General features: G+C 40.3%; 1 protein-coding gene across 6 annotated transcripts in view; it reads left to right on the top strand.

Annotated features, from left to right (window-relative positions):
• Window positions 1–21,234, top strand: part of FUT8 (fucosyltransferase 8) — a 226,598-nt gene that overhangs the window by 14,385 nt on the left and 190,979 nt on the right. The window contains exon 1 of one of the 6 annotated variants that reach the window (XM_070418223.1): window positions 18,287–18,344. The exons of the other annotated variants lie outside the window; for them this stretch is intronic. The gene's annotated coding sequence lies outside the window, so the exon portion shown is untranslated. Of the gene's footprint in view, window positions 1–18,286; window positions 18,345–21,234 lie in introns of those variants that run through there. 6 annotated transcript variants of the gene reach the window in all.

Here is a 21,234-nt window from a genome sequence, read left to right as displayed (position 1 = left end):
GAGAGTTCTACAGGCTTAACATTAAAATCTGAGTTCCTTCTTAGGATTTTTAAAAAATAGTTTTATTAAAATATAATTTACATACCATAAAATTCATAGTTCATGTTTTAGTAAATTTATACAGTTGTGCAACAGTTATCACAATCCAATTTTGAAATACTTTCATCCTTGAGAAAGCTCCCTCTTGCCACTTTGCCCAATCCCTGCTTCTACCCTCAGCCTAGGCAACTGATCTGTTTTTTGCTTCTATAGTTTTGCCATTTCTAGAAACTTGACATAAATGGAATCATACAATATGTAGTCTTTTGTGTCTGGCTCCTTTCATTTCGCATAATCCTGTTTAGAAATTTGAATGAATGGACAACGTAGAAAACTTGGAATCAGGAGACGTGGATACTAGTGTTGGCTTTGCCATCAAATGTATGAACTTGGGTAAGCCACTTGCCCCTCTGGGACTGCTTCTTTCTTCATAAAATGAATAATTTTGATTTTTTTCTATTCCAATTTTCAGCTGGGTAGACACCCACTGACCTTTTCCTAGAATATATTTTAACTCTTCCCTTATAAACAGTTACTATGTTGTGTTTTTTTTTCTGAGTAAAAAACGAGGTGTATGGTCTAATAGATAATTCAACAATGGACAAAGTTGGGTTTTGAGGAGTCAAGATGGCTAATTAATCTTTTCATTGAGCATTTCTTAGTTTATGTGCAGAACTTTGAGAATGGAGAAAATCTTTTTAAAAAAAATTAACTCTTTATTGTTCAGATTATTACAGTAGTTCCTCTCCCCCCCCCCCCATAGCTCCCCTCCACCAGGTTCCCACCTCACTCTCCGCCCTCACCCCCCCCCCCCCCCACTGTCCTCATCCATAGGTGTACGATTTTTGTCCAGTCTCTTCCCGCACCCCCCACATCCCTTTCCCCCTGAGACTTGTCAGTCCACTTCCTTTCTGTGCCCCTGATTCTATTATAGTCACCAGTTTATTCTGTTCATCAGATTTTTTATTCACTTGATTTTTAGATTCACTTGTTGATAGATATGTATTTGTTCATAATTTTGATCTTTACCTTTTTCTTCTTCTTCCTCTTCTTAAAGAATACTTTTCAGCGTTTCATATAATACTGGCTTGGTGGCGATGAACTCCTTTAGCTTTTTCTTATCTGTGAAGCTCTTTATCTGACGTTCAATTCTGAATGATAGCTTTGCTGGATAAAGTAATCTTGGTTGTAGGTTCTTGCTATTCATCACTTTGAATATTTCTTGCCACTCTCTTCTGGCCTGCATAGTTTCTGTTGAGAAATCAGCTGACAATCGTATGGGTACTCCCTTGTAGGTAACTATTTTTCTCTTGCTGCTTTTAAGATTCTCTCTTTGTTTTTTGCTCTTGGCATTTTAATTATGATGTGTCTTGGTGTGGTCCTCTTTGGATTCCTTTTGTGTGGGGTTCTCTGCACTTCATGACTTGTAAGTCTATTTCTTTCACCATGGGGAAGTTTTCTATCATTATTTCTTCAAATAGGTTTTCAATATCTTGCTCTCTCTTCTTCTGGCACCCCCATAATTTGGATGTTGGTACGCTTGAAGTTGTCCCAGAGGCTCCTTACACTATCTTCATATTTTTGGATTATTTTTTCTTTTCCGGTTGGGTGTTTTTTGCTTCTTTGTATTTCAAATCTTTGACGATTCTTGCCATCCTCTGGTCTGCTGTTAGGAGTCTGTATAATATTCTTTATTTCAGTCAGTGTATGCTTAATTTCTAGTTGATCCTTTTTCATATCCTTGAGGGTCTCACTAAATTTATCGGTGGTTTCTAGAAAATTCTTGAAAAACCTTATAACCCTGGTTTTGAACTCTATATCCAGTAGTTTGCTTTCCTCCATTTCTGTCATTTGTGACCTGTTTCTTTGTCTCTGCATTTTGGCTGCTTCCTTGTGTTGCTAGGTGTCCTATAGGGCCCAGTGGCTCAGCCTCCCCAATTACCTGAGGTGGACACCCTTGGTGCACCCCTTTGTGGGCTTTGTGCACAGTCTTGTTGTAGTTAAGCTTTGATTGTTGTAGGTATCACTGGGAGGAATTGACCTCCAGGCCAATTGGCTGTGAGAATCAGCTGTGTCTACAGTGGGAGAACTTCTGTGCTGGAGACACCCTTCTGGGGCAAGACTTGCTTCAGTGGGGCTTTGGTGCTCACTGAGTCTGCCCCCTGAGTGTGTCCCTTATGGATCTGAGGAGTTGTAATCTGGATGGTCCCACTCTGACCACTGGGTACACTGGCTCTTGGATCTCTAAGGAGGTGCTAATTTCGCCTCTGCTTGAGGCTACCCAACAGGAGCTATGGAGAGATCTGCAGATTCCTCTTCTTTGTTTGGGGTTTGGAGGTGCCCAGATGAGGCCCAGCTGTGAAGCAATGCAAGGTGCTGTGGGGCCTTGGGCCTTCTTTTGGATGTTCTGGGTCTCTCTGACCCAGCTGCAGTTTGTTAGGTAATTTTAGATTGCAAAGGCCAGGTCATTCATATGCAGAAGCCTCTGTGCACAGCTTGGGTGGGGCAGGGTCTCAGGGACTCAACAGGGCAGAGCAAACAGCTATGGCTGATCCTCAGTCCTGCCCTAAGAGGCCCCAGGTCTCAGTGTCCCGAGGTAATCGCTGCAAGCACCTCTGAGAGACAGCCACCCTTGAGTTCCGCCCGCTGCCAGACAGTCCAGTTTCTCCCTGTATGAGTCAGGGTTCCCAGAGACTCGCCTGGAACTGGAGTTCAGAGCAGTCGGGAGTTTGTGTCTCCCTCCAGATTGAAAAAGACAACCGCATCCTCAGTTGCCAGCCCTTTCTGCGCGTGGCCCTCCGTACCTCTGCACTTTACTTCCGCACCTCCTCTGAGTCTCAGTGTGCTTTTCTCTTTCCTTCTAGTTGTAGACTTTCCACTCAGCCAGCCTTCCTGTGGTTCTGGATGGTGTCCGTTTTATCTTTTAGTTGTATTTTTGAAGTGGTTGTGCGAGGCAGTAATTTCCTGTGTTTACCTATGCCGCCATCGTGGTTTCTCCCCCGAGAATAGAGAAAATCTTAAATGCTGAGTTAATAATAAATATTTTTGAAGAGAATAAAGGCAAAGTTGAATACTTCTCAGAGTTAGAGCTTCAAAAACGATTGAAGCTTCTTATGAACATAAGAAAAGACGATGCTTTTTAGTTTTGTTTTTTTTGTTTGTTTTGGGAGTAGAAGGTCCGGTGAACTGATTTTAGTTAAGTTTGAACCAAGTTAGGCTCAAGGCAGCTGAATGTGATTAGGCTGTTTTCCAATATGAACCAAAGGAAATGTATGGCTACTGTTAGAAAGACTGTCCTAGGGCTCATCTGGAGGCAAAGCCAGCAGGTAACATTTAGATGACAAACTAGGAAAAAATTACATATATAGGGAATTTAAAAACAGGCATTTGCATGTGTATATATTTGTGTGTAATAGGAGTAGACAACTGACTAAGGTGGTATTGTGTATATGCCAAATGCGTGATGTGTATTTTTAGTATAGTATAAAGAAAGACAGGGCATTGAAAAACAGCTAGCTAAATTCAAAAATGAAAGTGTTTTAACTACTTCCCAATATTCAATAATTTGATTCTTAGAAACCATCAGAGCTTCTAGTATTACCTAATAGTAAGAAGTATGGCTGTAAAACGATTGAACTTTTATTTTTACCCAACATACTAGAATGTATGAATGGTAAGTCACAGAGCAGACACTGTGGAGGAGAGGAATGTATTTATACTTTTTTAAAAGAAATAAGTTTTTATTGATTTTTAGAGAGAGAGGGAGAAGGATATAGAGATAAAAACATTGATGAGAGAGGAACATCTTTGATTAGCTGCCTCCTGCATGGCCCCCATTTGGATTCAAGCCCGAAACCCAAGCATGTGCCTTGACCTGGATTGAATCCAGTGACCGGATTGAACCAAGAGCAATCACTCTTGGTTCCTGGGTGAATGCTCAACCACTGAGCCATACTATCAGCCTACAAATATATATATATATATATATTTTTTTTTTTCCCTTTCTTATTCTTTATTTTATTGGATATATTTTTGTTATTTGTCAGATAGTTTTTCTTCATCATACATAATTCTGTTCACAGTTTTTTTATATGTCTAAATAATGCGATAATGGCTACTGAATTTTTACCAACTAGTTTTTGCCATCTATCACAATAATAGTTGTTTTCTTTCTAAGGCTCTTAATGTGATTAATTATGTTACTCTATTCTTTTTTTTAGTTACTTTTTTTAGCATTATTTTTAGTTTTTTGTTTTGTTTTTTATTGTCTAAAGTTTTACATATGTCTCCTTTTTTTTTTTTAAAATATATTTTATTGATTTTTTACAGAGAGGAAGGGAGAGAGATAGAGAGTTAGAGACATCGATGAGAGAGACACATCGATCAGCTGCCTCCTGCACATCTCTCACTGGGGATGTGCCCACAACCCAGGTACATGCCCTTGACCGGAATCGAACCTGGGATCTTTCAGTCCGCAGGCCGACGCTCTATCCACCGAGCCAAACCGGTTTCGGCCATATGTCTCCTTTTTCCCCCTGCTTAACCCCCATCCCCTACCCAGCCATTTCCACCCCAGGCAAGCCCCCACTGTCCCAGTGTCTGTGTCCATTGATTATGCTAATATGCATGCATACAAGTCCTTTGGTTGCTCTCTAACCCTTGCCCCTCCCCTGCCATTTGTCTCTGGATCTATTCTTGTTCAACAAATTATGTTGATCATTATATCCTACACTAGAGGCCCAGTGCACAAAATTTGTGCACTGGTAGGGTCCCTAGTGGTTGCCAGCTGCTGGCTGGGGCCTCTCTTCCCCCAGCTGCCTGCCGCCGCTGCAGGCTGGGGCCTCCCTTCGCACCTGCCTTGGCCTGGCGCCACCTGCTCACCCACTCCACCACCCCTCCATGGTCCTGCTCTTGTTGGGGCCCATTGGGCTGGCAGCACCTCCACTGCCGCCCACTGCCAGCGCTGTGTCCCGAATGCCTGCCATGTTCCGCACTGCCCCCTGGTGGTCAGCACACGTCTAACTCCCGGTCGGTGGAACTCCCACCCGTGGGGACAATTTGCATATTATTAGCCTTTTATTATATAGGATATGAGTGAGATCATGTGATATTTATCTTTCTCCATCTGGCTTATTTCGCTTAGCATAATGCTCTCCAGTTCCATCCATGTTGTTGCAAATGGTAAAAGTTCCTTCTTTTTTATAGTGGCGTAGTATTCCATTGTGTAGATGTACCACAGTTTTTTAATCCACTCATCTGCTGATGGGCACTTAGGCTGTTTCCAAATCTTAGCTATTGTAAATTGTGCTGCTATGAACATAGGGGTGCATATATCCTTTCTGATTGGTGTTTCTGGTTTCTTGGGATATAATCCTAGAAGTGGGATTACTAGGAATTCCATTTTTAACTTTTTGAGGAAACTGCATATTGTCTTCCACAGTGGCTGCACCAGTCTGCATTCCCACCAGCAGTGCATGAGTACAAATATATTTTAATGATGGTGTCATTATAGCAGTGTAAGAAAATTTGTTTCATGCATTATAGGCACTTTTTATTCAAAAGTGGTATTTCTAATTTAGATAAATTACCTTATGATAACCAGAAATAGCCCCAAATCAAAGCTATATTTAATGAATGAAGATTTGTGACTTTTGACAATATTATACAGATTGTGTTGAGACTTTAAAGAAGTTCCAAAAGTTGAATCCCAAAGCTTTTTATGCAATGGCAGCATTCTAGGAATAAGTATAGAGCTTTTTTTTTTTTTTTAATGTTTTTTTTTTATTTTAGAGAAGGAGAGGGAGATAGAGAAACATTGATGTGAGAGAGAAACATTGATCAGTTGCCTCCCGTATGCACCCCAACTGGGAACTAAACCCGAAACCTGGGCATGTACCTTGGCTGGGAATTGAACTGGTGACCTTTTGGTGCACAGGATGATGCTCATCCAACTGAGCCACACTGGCCAGGGCAAGTATAGAGCTTTCTAAGGTTACTATTTTTGTAGCAACGATATTATTTTGAATATATGCTATGTCATGTTTATTTTTAAATGTCCCACTGAATTTATAATACATATAAAGTACCTAAGCATGAATTATGTAATGGGAAAATTTTCAGTTGTAAAGGAAAACAGACACTTCTTTCTATAACTTCTGAAGCTTCAAAATACTAAAGATGATCATTATTTATATTTTCCCAAGGCATTTTATTTTTAATCATAATAAATGAGCAGCTGTCAGAAGATACAGCCATTTCTAGGTTTAGAATTGCTATTCTTTATATAGTTTTCTCAAATACTTGTCTTCTAGAAAATAGATATTAAGGATTTCTTAAGTAATCGATTACTACTTTGATATTTAAGCAAAGCATAAGAGCAAGACTAGAACCACATTAAAGCATTAAAATGATTAATTTGAAAGCTTTGTAACATAGCAAAGAAAAAGATGGAGTAATACACAATGAGAATGACTACAGAACTTCATTACCTATGATCAGAATACAGTATAGAAGGCTGTCTTGCCAGAACTGGTTTGGCTCAGTGGATAGAGCGTCGGCCTGCGGACTGAAAGGTCCCAGGTTCGATTCCGGTCAAGGGCATGTACCTGGGTTGTGGGCACATCCCCAGTAGGAGGTGTGCAGGAGGCAGCTGATCGATGTTTCTCTCTCATCGATGTTTCTAGCTCTCTATCTCTCTCCCTTCTTCTCTGTAAAAAATTAATAAAAATATATTTAAAAAAAAAAAAAGAAGGCAGTCTTTACAAAAGAATAACAATCAAGTCAAATAGATGAAAGAATTTGTGCCATTCTGCGAGTTAAGTGAAAATGAGGTGAACAATTATTTAGGAAGTGTGCTCCAAAATACTTGCTTATGTTGGTTTGCAATTCTTTTCTAATTGACTCACTTCAGGGGTTGTTTCAGACCTATTCTTCCTCCTTTCTAGCCCCTATTCCAGTATACAACTGGTCCCAACTTATAATGGTTCACCTTAGAATTTTGGAGTTTTTTCATGGTGCAAAAGCAATACGAGTTTAGTAGAAACCATACTTCAGATTTTGAATTTTGATCTTTTCCCGGGTTAGCAATACATGCTAAGATACTCTCTTGTGATGCAAGCTGCAGCTCCCACTTAGCCATCAATCACAGTAATCACAAGGGTAAACAACTGATACCCTACAGTGTACTGTGTTGCCAGCATTTTTTTGATATTTGTTTTGTGTTCTTGCATCCCATCATATCTACAAAATGCCCATCTGTGTCGCCTGCTTCTGATGAGAAGAAGAAGGCAGTTGCTCTTGAGATGAAACTAAAGATAACATGCCCAACTGCAGGCTCATGTAGGTATTCTGTACAAGTTTGAAGTAGGCTAGGATAACCTATGATGTTTGGTTGGTTAGGTGTATTAAATGCATTTTCAACTTAAGATATTTTCAACTTATGATGAGTTTACTGGGATAGAACATTTTTATTACTCTCAGATTTTATAGGTTGTTTCACCTTTTTTTTTTTTTTTTTTTTTAAGAATAAGAAGATTACAGCAAATAGAAGCTTCTTCAGTTTTGGTTTTCTTTATCTCTAAATTGTATAATTGCTCCTTTTCTCTATCATTTGGTTTTAGGAATGTGTCCTTTAGACTTTCATGACTACTTCATGGTATTTCTTTTATCCATTTTTTTTGTTTGTGTGTTTGTGAGTGGAAGGGAGGGATGGTGGGGTGGGGGAGAGAAAGATAAAGATCACAGTGAGAGAGACACATCAGTTGGTTGCCTCCCACACGTGGGATGGAACCTGCAACCCAGGTATGTGTCCTTGACTGGGAATTGAACCCGAGACCCTTCCGTGGCTCAGGCCGATGCTCCAACCATTGAGCTATGGCCAGGGCTCTTTTATCCCTTTTATCTGTCAAAATATATAGGTTCATTAGTTAACACCTTTATTATTTTATTTCAAGCTTTCCTAACAACATCTTTAATGGCCTCCCTCCCTCCCTGCAAATCCCCAAAACACCTTTCTTTATTCTTCTCTCCTTTCCATGTTTTTTCTTTCTTTCTTTTTTTTTATATTACACAATAGCCCAAAGGAAAAAGCGATATGTCTATTGTTTCAATTTTGCTACCTTCGTTTTTACTGAAACTATTCTATCGTTACCAGTGTCCTTTGAATTGCTAAATGGGGATTTTTTTGGGTCATAATTCATACTTTTTTTTTTTGTGGTTCAAAGGTCTTTTGGACCTTTTTTTTAAATCTTTAATTTCTTTATTGGTTAAGGTAATTCATACTTTTTAATTCTTCAGATTTGAATTGTGAACCCCTTTTCCTCCTCCCTTCTCCTTATAACTTTGTAGTTCTCCTTGGCCTTCTATATATTCTGGCTACTCTTTTCATGTACAAGGTCAACTTGTTTCTTAAGTATTTGCCTTGCACATTTTTCCTAATTTAGATTCTTTTTCTTGTAACGTTACCTGGTTACAAGAAAACGTTGGCTTCAGAGAGTACCTCTTTCATATGACTCCTATACTGTAAGTGTCTGAAGTTCAGTTTCTAGCTGGAGAGCTCCATCTGTTTATCATGCCATCAACCTCAATACGCTGACATATGAATTGTCTTTCTCTTAAAATGTATTCTTTCTAACTTTCCTTTCTCTATTATTGGCTTATCCTTCCCATTTCCCAAACTTGATTTATGAGTCACCTTTGAAGTCCTCATTAGATCCATTCAGTTGTCAAACTGTGAGTTCTGTTACTAAATGTTTCATCTGCTCTTTTCTGTTTCATTTCTTACTATAGAAGTTTAGGTTCTCATTACCACTAACATATAAATAATTATAACTTGATAGAGGGAGAGGAGGCAGAGGCAGTTCTACTAGGGTATGATGGGAGGAAGCTGTGTTGAAGGAAAGTGGCATTTAAGTTTAGCATCAAAGAATAAGTAGGGACATTACAGGCAGACAAACTGAAGAAAGACTTATTATTTATTATATGTTGTCAACTCCTAAGACTTTTACTTTAATCCTTACTGCATGTGCATGTTTTTCCTTTTGGCATATACTGTTGCCTTTCTTCAGATATTAATGAAGGTCGGTGAATGAACAATGTAAAGCCAGAGTGATACAAGTAACATGTATCTTTATTACCTAGCTTTTGAGTGAGTGAAGTGGTTAAATGTAAAGTAGTGAAAAGTTAGCATTACTTGCATTGAAAACTTAAAATCCAACTAAAATTTACATGAAAAGTGGTCTTTAAGGTTCTTGACACTTGGAACATAAATCTTTAGTAGGCAGCTATTTTCAGTCTAGTTATATATGGCTTTATTTTTTATTTCTTTCTCTTTTCATGCATGTGTGATTCCCTATAGCTTTATATTAATTATGATTAATACTGAAAATAAATTAATGAAGACCACAGCTAGTAAAGAGATAATTTTCTATTTTTGCTCCCTTAGAGAAACAAAATGTTACTGCTTTAAAATGGGAAGCATTAAAAACAACAACAGTCCTAAAACGGCTTCAACGAAAAGATGACTTATTGGCTCTGTATGTAGGAAGAACAAGTAGAGAGTCCAGGAACGGCTAGATCCAGAAATTGAAGTGATGTCTTCAGGATAGTCTCCATTTCCTAACTTCACTTTTTTCCTCTGCCTTGGTCTCATATTCTGCTTATGTTGGAAGGCTTCTTTTATGGCAGAGACGCATGCTTCAGAACACTGAGAACTTAAGTTTCTGGAGGAAGGTTTCTAATTGGGCTCATCCTTGGGCCAATCATTGTGGGGATTGATGACATTGGCATTGTCATCAGAACCACATAAAATATGGGGGTCACTTTTCCAAAGGAGGGGAATACAGTTGTCCCCCTTATCCACAATTTCACTTTCTCTCGTTTCAGTTACCCACTATCAACAGTTGTCTAAAAATATTAAATGGGAAACTCCAGAAATAAACAATTCATAAATGTTAAATTGTATGCTGTTCTGAGTAGTGTGATGAAATCTCTCTCTGTGCTGCTCTGTATTGCCCTGTCCTGCCCAAAACGTGAATCATCCCTTTGTTCAGAATATCATGCTATATACACAACCTACCCTTTAGTTATTTAGTAGCTGTTTTGCTTATCAGATCTACTGTTGTGGTATCATAGTGCTTGTGTTCTAGTAACCTGTATAATAGCCTAACGCTATGTCACAATGCCTATGTCATCTCATCATGTACATATTGTATCATCTCACATCATCACAAGAAGAAGAAGGATGAGTACAGTACAGTAAGATATAGTCATGTACAACATAATGATGTTGTGGTCAACAATAGACTGACTACTAGTATATAACAGTGGTCCGATAGATTGTAATGGATCCAAAAATTTCCTATCCAGTTGCTGTAAAATCATAGTGCAACACATTACTCACATGTTTGTGGAGATGCTGGTATAAATCTACTCAGCTGTCAATAGTATTAAATTATAGCACAGACCATTATGTATAGTACTTGATAAGAAATGACTGTTAATGGTTTATGAATTTACCATACAATATTTAAAAAATTTTTTTTATTTAAAAAGAAAATTTTTTAATTGATTTTTAGAGAGAGAGGGTGGGAGGGAGGGAGAGAGAGAGAGAGAGAGAGAGAGAGAGAAAGAAACATCAAAATGAGAGAGCAATATTCATCAGCTGCCTCCTCCATGTCCTTACCTGGAAAAACCTGGACATGTGCCCTGACTGGGAATCAAACTGGCAACATTTTGGTGCACAGGACACGCCCAGCCAACTGAGCCACAGGAGCCAGGGCTATGTACTATACTTTTTATTGTTATTTTAGAGTGTACTCTTTCTACTTAATAAAAAAAAGTTTGCTGTAGAATAGTATGCCATGTTACGCCAGCCGCAGTGTCATACATCTTGTGTTTACTGTCAACTTATTGCATCATTTTCTCTTGTGCTTGATTTAATCTTGTGTTGTTTGTTCATCATGGTCCCTAAGCATGGAAAATCCACTACTAGTGCTGCCAGTAAGAGGCCTTGTTGAGTGACTGAATTGGAAATGAAATTAAAAGTGATTAAGGACTCCAAAGGTAGAAAATCAGTGATGGGTTATTACGAGCCAGTCGGGCATATCTGTTTAAGGATCTGCTTCATTGAAGGCAATGAGAGGAACAAAAATTCAAGAAGGGCCTGTTTCAGGCATGGAGAAATTTCTAATGACCTAAATAGAAGACTAGACAACAGAAGCCTATTCCTCTCAGCACCATGACAATCATGGGCAAAGCAAAAAATTTATTCTTGATGTTGAAAGAAAGAGGCTGGATCTGACTATGATGTTGAATTTACTGCTAGCTGTGGGTGCTTTAAATGATTAAAGCATTGTTATTCATTACAGAATGTGAAAGTGAGCGGTGAATCTCTAAATGCTCTCATGAAGGCATCTAAAAAATTTTGTGCCCTGACTAGGTAGCTCAGTTGGTTAGAGTGTCAGGATTGCGGGTTCAGTCCCAGTTCCGGCACATATAATCAACCAATGAATGCATAAATAAGTGCAACAACAAATCGGTATCTCTCTTCTCTCGCTCCCTTTCTCTCTCTCTAAAAATCAATAAATAAAATTTGAAAAAAAATTTTTTTGGAAACGCTAAAAATTTTGTGGAGGAAAATTACTCTGAGAGCAAATACTCAATATGGATGAAACCTACCTATTCCAAAACAGATGCTTGAAAGGACTTGCATCCATAAGGAGGCCAAATCAGTGCCAGGTTTCAAGGGTCTGAAGGACAGGATAATAGTCTTGCTTAGTGGCTGTCTTGCAGGCTGCAAATTGAAACCCTTTGTGATCTGGCACAGTGAGAACCCCAGGACCCTTAACACATTGTGGGCCAGTAGTTTTATTGCTAGCTTTACCCAGTGGCCAGATAAGTTTCTATTGAATGAGTACAAAAAATGTTTTACATAAATGTTAAAGGCATGCTTTAAAATTAAATACCCATTGCATTTTGAAGTTACTTATTACATGTTCTTACAAGCTAATATCTTTTTAAAGATTTCTCCTGATTGGCCACAAGCCTTAGAACAGAAAACAGGAGACTTCTAGTGATCTGTCCGCAATGTTAAGAACCTCAGTAAGCACACACTGCCAGTGTACTACAGGAGCAATAAGAAGTCATGGATGATTTGACTACTCTTCCAAGATACTTTGCTGAATTGCTATGCTTGTGAAATGGAGTACTGTTTGGAGAATGACATTCCTTTTAAGATTTTGCTTATTGGTGACAGTGCTCCTGGACATCCTCCTTTCATTGGTAATCATCCCAAAACCAAATTGATCTTTCTCCCTTCAGACACCATCTCTTTGATCCAACTAATAGATCAAGGAATTACTAGTATAGTAGCGTTTAAGTCCTGTTACCTGGGGAGGATCTTTGCCCAGGCAGTTGCTGCATCTCAACTGATGAAGACACTGAGAAGACATTGATATAGTTCTAAAAGGATTACATCATCTATGACTGCATCAAGAGCCTTGCTTGGGCCCAGCTGGTGTGGCTCAGTGATTGAGTGTCGATCTATGAACCAGGAGGTCACAGTTTGATTCCCAGTCAGGCAAATGCCTGCGTTGCAGTCTCGATCCCCAGTGTGGGGCGTGCAGGAGGCAGCCAATCAATGATTCTTTCTCATCATTGATGTCTCTATCTCTCTATTCCTTTCCCTTCCTCTCTGAAATCTATAAAAATACATATTAAAAAAAAAAAAGTCTTGTTTGGGCTTAGGGTGATGTCATCAAAGAGTGTATGAATCGCAGCTGGAAGAAGACACCCATGAGGTTAATCTATGACTTTAAAAGATTTGCCAAGGATGAGGAGGTTGTAAAAAGTCAACAAGGCTGTGGTTGAGATGGCAAATAACTTTAACCTGGTGTGCATGAGGATGACATTGAGGACCTCCTAGGGGTGGTTTCTGAGGAATTGAGGAGTTGTTGGAATTGGAATAGGAACACATAGCTGATGAAATGCAAGAGAAAAGTAAACTGCAGGAGAAGAAAAGAAAGAACCCTCAAGAAAATTCACGGTGAATGGTTTAGCAGAAGCTTTGAAGATCTCAACCAGGATCCTTAAAAAGTTTGAAAACATGGACTTCTAACCAAAAAGTTTTCATTAATAAAGAGAAATGCTTGTGCTGTATTGTCTGCTTACAAACAGATATATGATGAAAAAAAGTAACTATGTAAACCACCGTGGATATATTTCTGAAAAGAGTGACACCTCCTCAAGAAGAGTCCTTGGGAGGTACTCTAGAAGAAGGCATTGCTATCATGGGAGATGTCAGCTCCCTACGTGTTATTGCCCCTTACGGTCTTCTAGTGGGAGATGTAGAGGTGAGAGACAGTGATACTGGTGAGCCTGAATCTGTGTAAGCCTAGGCTAATGTGTGTGTTTGTGTCTTAGTTTTTAACAAAAATGTTTAAAAAGCAAAACAAATTAAAAATTTTAAAAATAGGAAAAAGCTTATAGAATAAGGATATAAAGAAATTATTTTTGTAAATGTGCATGAGTTTTGCACTTTAAGCTATGTTTTATTATAAAACAATCAAAAGTTTAAAAATTAAAGTTTATAAAGTAAAAAAGTTACAGTAAACTTAGGTTAATTTACTTTTGAAAAAAGAAAAATAAAAAAGATTAATTTAGTGTAGCCTAAGTGTACAGTTTTAGAAAGTCTACAGTAGTGTACAGTAATGTCCTGGGCCTTCACATTCACTCACTACTCACTCACTGACTTACCTAGTGCAACTTCTAGTTCTCTATGCTCCCTTTATGGTAAATTCTCCATACAGGCGTATCATTTTTAAATTTTTACACTATATTTTTACTGTACTTTATAATTTTATATATGTTTAGATATCCAAATACCATCCTATCTAATAAAGACAGAATATGCAAATTAACCATCACTCTGTGACAAAGATGGTGGCAACCACAGCCAATAAGGAGGGAATATGCAAATTGACATGACAATGATGTCAGTGGCCGGGCCAGGTTGCTTGCATCATTGCCATGGCGACGATGCAGGCGTTCCGCCCTGCCCCGGCCACTCCAGGCCTCTGGGCAGCGCGCGCATGCAGGTGTGGAGCGGTCGGGGCTGGGCGGGATGCCTGCTATGTGTGTGTGTGGGGGGGAAGCGGAGGGTGGAGGGAGCTACAGGAGGGTGGGCCAGAGTGAAGGTGGAAGGCGGTGGCCAGAGCGAAGGCCCGGGTTCCAGGTGCCGGAGGGAAGCCAATGCCGGCAGCCAGGAGAAGGAAGGCCTATTCTTGCACGAATCTTCGTGCATCGGGCCTCTGGTTGTGTTATAATTGCCTAAATTATTTATTTACTATAGTAACATGCTTAGGAGCAGACCATATATATAGCTTTGGTGCGTAGTAGGCTATACAATCTAGGTTGTGTGAGTGCACTCAATGATGTTCCCACAACAACACAATCACCTAATAATGTATTTCTCAGAATGTATCTTCATTGTTAAGGCATACATGACTGTATTTTGAGAGAGAGCCCATATTCACATAACTTTAATACAGTATATTGTTATAATTCTACTTGATTATTAGTTACTAGAGGCCCGGTGCACGAGTTCGTGCATGGGTGGGGTCCCTCGGCCTGGCTGGCGATCGGGGCCATCTCGCCCAGTCCTGATCAGGGCAGGGCCAGACGGCCAGGGGGAGGGACCAAGGGAGGTTGTGGGAGCGCACTGACCACCTAGCCGGCTGGGGGAGGGACTGCGGGAGGTTGACCGGTCGTGGGAGGTTGGCTGTGGGAGCGTACTGACAACCAGGGGCAGCTCCTGTGTTGAGCGTCTGCCCCCTGGTGGTCAGTGTGTGTCATAGCAACCAGTTGACCAGTCGTTTGGTCGACTGGTCGTAACGGTTGCTTAAGCATATATATATATGGACTAGAGGCCTGGTGCATGATATTTGTGCACTGGGGGAGGGGGGGTCCTTCAGCCCGGCCTGCGCCCTCTCAAGGCCAGAGCCCTCAAGGGATGTCTGACTGACAGCTTAGGCATGCTCACCGTGGGCCTAAATTATCAGTCGGACATCCTTAGCACTGCCGCGGAGGTGGGAGAGGCTCCCACCACCCCCACTGCGCTCACAAACCATGAGCCTGGCTTCTGGCTGAGTGGTGCTCCCCTTGTGGGAGCGCACTGATGATCAGGGGGCAGCTCCTGTGTTGAGTGTCTGCCCCCTGGTGGTCAATGCGCATCATAGTGACCAGTCGTTCCGCCATTCAGTCGACTTGCATATTAGCCTTTTATTATATATGACTAGTGGCTTGTTACACAAAGATTTTCACAATAGGCCTTCCTTCCCCTGGCTGCCAGCATCGGTTTTCCTCCGGCACCTGGGACCCAGGCCTTTGGTCTGGCCGCAGCAGCGAGGCTTGGCTTCTCTGCTCCGGCTGCTCCCAGCCTCTCCTTTTTTTTTTTTTTCCCAGCTCCTCGAGCAGAGCCCAGGGCAGGCTGGAGGGGTGGGTCGCCCCCAGGGACCCAGGCCCACAGCCCCTCCTTGAGCGGAGTACAGGGCTGGCGGGAAGCTTGGCTTCCTCTGTTACCGGGAGCAGCCCAAGCCTCCTGCTGGCTCCAGCTCCGTGGCCGCCGCCATCTTCAGGCGTCTTCAGTCTCGGCTCCTCGCCTGCGTATGCAAATTAACCACCATCTTTGTTGGGTTAATTTACATAGTCGCTCTGATTGGCTGGTGGGTGAGTGGAGTGACGGAGTGACGGTTAATTTGCATGTTTCTCTTTTATTAGTGTAGATTGTTGCTAATGTCTTACTGTGTCAAATTTATAAATTAAACTTCAGAGGTATGTATGTATAGGAAGAAACATAGTGTAAGTAGGGTTTGGTAGTGTCTGTAGTTTTAGGCATCTACTAGGGGTCTTGGCATGTATCCCATGAGGACTACTGTATTATTAACTAGAGAAATAGGGAAGGAATATGAAATAGGCAAAAACAAACCCTTGTCAATAAAGAGGAGGAGGAGGAAAGACAAGAAGGCCTGGCAAACACAAGACTGAAAAACTGTCATAGCCAAGGGGAACCTAAAGAGACATGACAACTAAATATAATGTGGGCCTGTCTGGTGTGGCTCAGCAGTTGAGCCTTGACCTATGAACCAGGAGGTCATGGTTAAATTCTCTATCAGGGCACATAACTAGGGTTGTGGGCTTCACCTCTAGTAAGGGGCATGCAGGAGGCAGCCGATCAATGATTTGCTCATCATTGATTTTCTATCTCTCTTTCCCTTCCCCTTCCTCTCTTTGAAATTATATATAAGTATATAATTATAAACAAAATTATATATAAGTCTATCTATCTATCTATCTATCTATCTATCTATCTATCTATCTATCTCCTGGATCAAACTAAGGAAATACGAATAAACTATGCACTTTATTAATAATATATTAATATTGGTTTGTTAATTTTAACAAGTATACCATGTTAATCTAAGATGTTAATAGGAAGGGAAACTGATGAGAGGGCAGTATATTGGAAGTCTTTTAGAACAATGTAAAACTATTCTAAAAGAAAGGCTATTTAAAAACATGAGAAAGTAGTTAATTTTTTAAAATTATGAAAAATATAATAATATAAACTGTTGGAGAATAGGTTATTTGGCTTAGTAATATTTGTATAGTTAAGCTCTAGCATATTGTCTAGCACAAAACAAGCACTCAGTAAATGTTGAATGATAATATTATGCTTAGGTTATTTTGTGGAAGTTGAAAAAGAAGCTATTTAATTTCCTGAAATTTTATTAATTAAAAAGCTACAAAAACTCAATTTAATGCAACTTGAATTTATTTGAATACATTTTATACCCAATGAGTTGAAAATGTTTGCATAAACTTTGTTATTGCTTGTGAAGCCAATTTGAACTCTTCAGTGTTATAAATGATTCTGAAAAGACATCATATTTAGTTTTGATTATTAAACTATTTCATTCCATTAATAGGGCGACTGCTAAAATACTAAACATAGTCCTTTAACAAGTTGAGTTAAATACATTAGAAAAAAAATCCCGAGTATATTAGCATCATTAGCCATTAGGGAAATGCCAATTAAAACCATAAAGAGATACCACTATGTACCTATTAGAATAGCAAAACAAAAACAATCAAACAAAAAACTTTGACAATACCAAACTGGCAAGGAAATGAAGCAGCTGAAACCCTTACTCGTTGCTGATGGGAATGCAAAATTGTACAGCTACTTTGGATAACAGTTTGGTAGTGTCTTAAAAAGTTAATCATATTTAGTATAAAACCCAGAAATCCCACATGTAGGTATTTGCTCAAGAAAAATGGGACTGTGTTACCTCAGAAACTAGTACCTGAATGTTTATAGCAGCTCTATTTTAATTGTCAAAACTCATTGATTCCATTTATATGACATTTTTGAAAATATAAACCCATAGTAATGAAGAACAGATCACTGGTTCAGAAGTTATGAGTGGGGAGAGGGTGGGCTGTAGAGATAGCACGAGGGAGTTTTTTGGTGTGATGTAACTATTCTGTATCCTGAGTATGGTGGTGGTTACACAAGTTTATACATGTGTTGAAATTCATAGAACTGTATAATCCCTCTTCCCCCAAAAGTCAATTTTACTGTATGTTAATTTAAAAAAGTAAAACCAAAGACGTATATATGTGTCTGCTTTTTAAGGATTTGGTCTGACTATTGTCTAAATAATATTATGTTAGTACTTTCTGATGTTTTTCCTGTTAGATCTTTTTTAACTTTTAGGATTTACATGCAGAGTGACTGATAATGCCAAAAATCTTTTACATTAAAAGAATTAGTACTGTAATCACTTTGTACAAAGAATTTGAGTGATCACCCTGTACAACTTCACATTTTTGAATAGATAATAATTGTCATTTATTGAAATAATATTGTCCAGAGGTCACCTTGCTAAACATTTTTAACTATACTTTGCTCATAATTATGGTTAGATATTATTTTCCCTATCTTACACATGAGAAAGCTGAAGCATAGAGGTATTAGATGTCTTGCCTGGGATCACACAAGAATGCGATAGAGCTGGAATTTCAACTATTTCTGTTAGACTCAGAATTCTCTCTCTCTCTCTTTTAAAAAATAATACATTTTATTGTAAAATAAAGTACATATTTAGAAAACCACACAAGACAAATGTATTTAATGTATTATAAAGTGAATACAATTATAACTACCATCTAGGTCAAGAAGCAGAACTTTGCCAGCTGGCCCAACAGCTTTCCATGTACTCATCCCAATCATAACTGCCTTTTAATCTGTAAGTCCCCCCTTCTCATCTCGTTCTTTTCCCTATAGTTTAGCTATTGAGCCCTGGACTATTTGACTTGTAGAGCTTCCTACAATTTGGATTCTGCTGATTGCATACTAATGGTGTAATTCAGTGTGTCACTCTATTCTCTGTGTGTCCTGCAGATTTTCCTGAGGATCCAGAGGCTTGATCAGAATCAAGTGTGATTTCTTTGTCAGGACCATATGTAGATTGTATTGCGTGGAGACACTTGATATCTGCATTGAGGTGGTGTGTGTGTGTGTGTGTGTGTGTGTGTGTGTGTGATATTAAGAATTATCGATATTTAATGCCTAGAACCAATAATTCATTGGGGGTTGCAAAGTAGTGATATTCTAAAATTTTTTCTTTTATTTATGACTTAGTATACTTTCATAGAATACTCTCCTCACCTGCTATTTTGTTATCGAGTAGCCTTTGATTTAAGGGCTCTATAGAATAGAATTTGCGGAGGGAGTGAGTGATTCCTATGTAGAGGAATGCTTTCTCTTATGTGATCAGATTTCCCAACAAATACTGTTAATTAATCTTACGTTTGCTGAAAACCTGCCTCTCTGCAAGGCTGCAATGCTACCATGGGTGTCAGGGACATCTCTGCTCTCACTGACAAACAAGGAGTCAAATATATTTTTGAGATCTCAGTTTGGAACTCAGAATATTACTACCTTCCTCCACCCCCACACATGGGCGCGCGTGCGCGCACACACACGCACACACACACGCACACACACACACTTTCCTGTATTTATAAATGGAAGCTAGATATAGTTGATGAATTACTATTTAAATGTGGGCTGGTCTGGGAACAGAATTACCAATTTTAGCATTGCTTTTGTATAAAAGGAAAGTGCATTCTGAATTCTGAATAGGTTTTGGAATCACCTGTTCATTCATGGCGGCCTGCCTATTTTTACATATGAGATCCTCATTGCTTGTCAGATGCCAAGCATGAAATATTCAGCACATTTACTAGCTTGTAGCCATCAGGGATTATATATCTGAGATTCAGGTTAGGCTATGTACTGCAGATAATTTACATTTTTTGTGTAATTGGGACTGAATGGTACTATTATTGATATTTTATTAATGAATGATTGAAAATTAACTTTTAATCTAGATGGTAACTTGGTAGATTGGAAAAAACTAGGGTTTTGGAGTCAGATCTGAGTTCAAATTCCAACTCCACCATTTATTAACTGAATTTGTTTCCTCAACTGTAACATGGAGATGATAATTACAGGATGGTTATGAGATTTTAAATGATTTAATAGTAGCCCATGTAAAGTGCTTAGTTAAGGCATACCATTAGATCCTTAATTCCTTGCAGTTAGTTCTTTACCAATTTGACATGCATAATAGTTATCATTTTACTGAGTTACAGCATAGAATTATGTTTTAAAAGGCTCATAGTAAATAGGTATGATAATATATTTTAATATCTCTTTGGCTATATTAATTGAGGATGGCTTGTTTTATTTTTTCCCATTTTTACAGTGCATATAAAAACATTTATTAAGTCCTATATATCAGTGGAAGTAAAAACAATCTACACTAATAAAAGAGAAACATGGTAATTGGCGTACGACCGCTACCCTTTTCATTGGCTAATCAGTGAGTATATGCAAATTAACTGTCAGCCAAGATGGCGGCCGGCAGCCAGGCAGCTGGAAGCGAACATGAGGCTTGCTTGCTCCAGTGACTACAGACTCCAACATTCCCCGCCTCACTTTCTGGCCTCTGAGCTACAACTCTAAGCAACTATGTACTATGTTGCAAATAAGAAAATAAACAAAACCCCAGAAACTGGCTTTCATTCAGCCGGGCTTTAGCAACATTGTATCGATGTTTTCAGCTGCGAGGCCTCAGAGCTAAAGCTGGCCCAGAATTAAAAAAAAAAAAAAAAAAGAAAACAAGGAGCGGTGGAAAGCTTCAGTCACTCGCTTCCGGAAAACAGCCCTCAGCCCCTCACCCAGACGGGCCAGGCACCCCAGTGGGGACCTCCACCCTGATCCAGGACACCCTTCAGGGCAAACCAGCCGGCCCCCACCCATGCACCAGGCCTCTATCCTATATAGTAAAAGGGTAATATGCCTCCCAGCACCGGGATCAGCGGAGCAGTGAGGCTCCCGGCACCGAGATCAGTGTGACAGGGGGCAGCGCCCAAACCCCCTGATCGCCCTGTGGCTCTGTGTGTGACAGGGGGCGGGGCCACAACCTCCCTATCCGCCCTGCTCTGTGCCTGATAGGGGGGAGCTCCCCAATCCCCTGATTGCCCTGCGCCTCTGTGTTTGACAGGGTGCAGCGCACCAACCCCCTGATCGGCCCTGCTCTGTGGGTGATAGAGGGTGGCGCCCCAACCCCCCTCCACGGGCCTTGCTCTGTGTGTGACAGGGTAGAGCCATAACCTCCCCATTGGCCCTGCCCTGAGTGTGACAGGGTGCAGCGCCCCAACCCCCTGATCCGTCCTGCTCTATGTGTGACAGGGGGCGGTGCCCCAACTCCCCTATCGGCCCTACTCTGTGAGTGACAGGGGGGAGCTCCTCAACCCCCTGATCGGCCCTGCTCTGTGTGTGACAGGGTATGGAGCCCCAACACCCCTGATGGGCCCTGCTCTGTGCGTGACAGGGGTCAGCACCCCAACCCCCTGATCGGCCCTGCTCTGTGCGTGACAGGGGGTGGCACCGCAACCTCCCCATCGACCCTGCCTTGAGTGTGACAGGGGGCAGTGCCCCAACCCCCCAATCGGCCCTACCCTGAGCGTGACTGAGGGTGGCATGGCAACCTCCCGATCCGTCCTGTTCTGTGCATGACGGGGCGGTGCCCCAACTCCCCAATCGGCCCTGCTCTGAGCCTGACCAGG

Source organism: Myotis yumanensis, unplaced genomic scaffold (assembly GCF_028538775.1).
Source record: "Myotis yumanensis isolate MYYU_CA2020_CCGP unplaced genomic scaffold, mMyoYum1.0.hap1 SCAF_1, whole genome shotgun sequence".
Taxonomy (NCBI): Eukaryota; Metazoa; Chordata; class Mammalia; order Chiroptera; family Vespertilionidae; genus Myotis; species Myotis yumanensis.
The sequence above is the reverse complement of the archived record's forward strand: the minus strand, read 5'-3'. Positions and strand labels throughout refer to the sequence as shown.